The following is a 2,500-nucleotide window of genomic DNA, read 5'->3' on the forward strand; positions in this document are numbered from 1 at the left end:
AAGAGAACCCTCCAGAACAAGAGAACCCTCCAGAAGAAGAAGAGACACTCATACCATGTGTGTGTGTGAGGGGATAAGAGGGAAGGTGGTGTGTGTGTGTGAGTGTATGTGTGGCAAAGAACACAGGACAGGCAGAAGCATCACCACCCCTGTTTTGTAATATCATTAATACACACACACACACACACACACACACACACACATACACACAAGACTACAAGACTACAGTTGGCAAGTGTGTAATGTGTTATGGCACAGACAACAGAGTGTGACAAGAAGTTACACAAGCCTGCACACACGCACACGCACACGCACACGCACACTCACACACACACACACACACACACACACACACACACACACACACACACACACACACACACACACACACACACACACATCTTCACAGGCAGATACACTCAGATGCACCAATCCTGTAACTAATGAGATATTCATGTGGCTGGGTAGAAGGTGTGAAAGAAAGAGACAAGGAGAAGGAGAGAGAGAGGGAGAGAGAGATGAAGATGAGAGAGAGAGAGGAAAGGAGAGAGAGAGGGAGAGATGGAGATGAGAGAGGGAGAGGGAAAGAGAGATGAAGATGAGAGAGATGAAGATGAGAGAGAGAAGGAGAGAGGGATGAAGATGAGAGAGAGAAGGAGAGATGAAGATAAGAGAGGAAGAGGGAGAGAGAGAAGCGAATGGGACAAGATGGGGCTTCTTTACTGGTGTAGAGAGGGAGAGAGATGAAGATGAGAGGGAGAGGAAAGGAGAGAGAGATGGAGAGAGAGGGAGGGAGAGATGGAGATGAGAGAGGGAGAGGGAGAGGGAGGGAGAGAGAGATGGAAATGAGAGAGGGAGAGGGAAGTTAATGGGTCAAGATGGGGCTTCTTTACTGAAGTCCTTCTCATAGAAGGTAAAGTAAAGCCGGTGCCCAGTGTGGACTAAGGATGCGTTATGCCAGTGTAACGGATGCCAGCTAGCTTAGCTGTGCTTGTGGAACGTTGGTTAACCTCACTCCCCGACGCCTCAAGAGTGCTGCTGGCATACGAGCCAGTAGCCTGGGCTATTGGCTCAATTGTTAGCGCGCTCGCCTCCCGATCCGAGGTGCTGCACTCTGACCAATCACATGGTCAAACTGCACTGTACACACAGGGTCTGATCAGTGTTCCGCGTCTAGAGGTGCGTTATTGATAAATTGATAGTTTAGAGCAATTTCGACCACAAAGTGTAAAAGTGTAAAAAGTGTAGTTTACATTTAGAATTCCTCAGGTTCGATAACAACTTTAAAATACTGTTTACACTCCTAAATAATCTATGCGTCAAATGTAGCTTTTGAGCTTTACCAATGTGTTTGCACTTGCTCCTCATACATAGCCTGTGTTTGTGTGTGTGTATGTGTGTGTGTGTGTACATGTATGTGTGTGGGTGTGTGTAATTGTGGAAAAAGAGATTATGCTGGGTAAAGCGGTGTGTGTCTTTATATATACCTGTGTTTGTGTGTGTGTGTGTGTGTGTGTGTGTGTGTGTGTGTGTGTGTGTGAGTGTGGGTGTGTGCGTAATTGTGGACAAAGAGAGATTGTGCTGGGTGAAGCAGTGTGTGTCTGTATATATACCTGTGTTTATGTGTTTGTGTGTGTGTGTGTGTGTGTGTGTGTGTGCGTGTGCGGGGGCTCACCTCTCTGCCACACACACTAAGGCCATAAAGACAGAGATATGTCCGATGATGTGGCCATAAGACCTGAATGAGATGGCCGTCTGAATGGGACCACTAAAGAGAGCGCAGGCTGAATGGATCAGAACAGACTCCGCTGGTGCTGCAATGCATTCTGGGCCGGGTCACTCCGAGGTCAAGCCGAGTGCGAAGGGGCTTTATGGGCAGAGGAAGTACCCTCTCGCTCACATCACATCTCTGACCCCGAGGACGCGGCTCGTAAAGGAGGAAGTGGTGCATTGCCCAGAGAAATGGACGCCAGACAAAATAACCGAAGCTCCGCACACCTAGAGTCTGTCTGAATTGGTGTACTTACGTGAGTACACTTTCATGTAGTACCCTATGTGCACTGTGTGCTTACTGGCGGAGTGCACAAATTTTAACAAAATAGTATTGTCTCATATCAAACACTAACTCTGTGCACTTCACGGAAATGACGATCGCAAACATTTTAATATAACTTTATTGCCGCCCTCAATTCGACAGTGACATGGTCATACTGTGTCAAAACATGAACCGTTTATGTTATAACTGGCTTGTACCTCTGTAAAGTCTGTTTTCCACTGCTGCTGCTTCAGCTTTCTCAACCGCGATTACCACGAGTTTGAAAACGCTCCCTCCCCTTCCGCTATTTGGCCAAGATGGCGTCCGTTAAGGGCGAAAAGTGTCCAGCGTTGCACACTCAGCTTTTTGACCGTTATGAGTGCACCATCCGGGAACTTGCAGCGCCCTTCATGTCGTTAGAATTTTCAGTGTGAACACCCTAATGCACTCAAATTAGGTATTGTA

At 47.4% G+C, this 2,500-nt stretch overlaps 2 protein-coding genes across 3 annotated transcripts in view; both read right to left on the reverse strand.

Annotated features, from left to right (window-relative positions):
* LOC121700216 overlaps positions 1 to 2,500 on the reverse strand; it is a 1,725,899-nt gene that overhangs the window by 241,589 nt on the left and 1,481,810 nt on the right.
* pvalb6 (parvalbumin 6) overlaps positions 1 to 2,500 on the reverse strand; it is a 54,264-nt gene that overhangs the window by 22,036 nt on the left and 29,728 nt on the right. The window contains exon 2 of one of the 2 annotated variants that reach the window (XM_042083187.1): positions 1,752 to 1,760. The exons of the other annotated variant lie outside the window; for it this stretch is intronic. The gene's annotated coding sequence lies outside the window, so the exon portion shown is untranslated. The remainder of the gene's footprint in view (positions 1 to 1,751; positions 1,761 to 2,500) is intronic. 2 annotated transcript variants of the gene reach the window in all.

Source organism: Alosa sapidissima, chromosome 24 (assembly GCF_018492685.1).
Source record: "Alosa sapidissima isolate fAloSap1 chromosome 24, fAloSap1.pri, whole genome shotgun sequence".
Lineage (NCBI taxonomy): Eukaryota > Metazoa > Chordata > Actinopteri > Clupeiformes > Clupeidae > Alosa > Alosa sapidissima.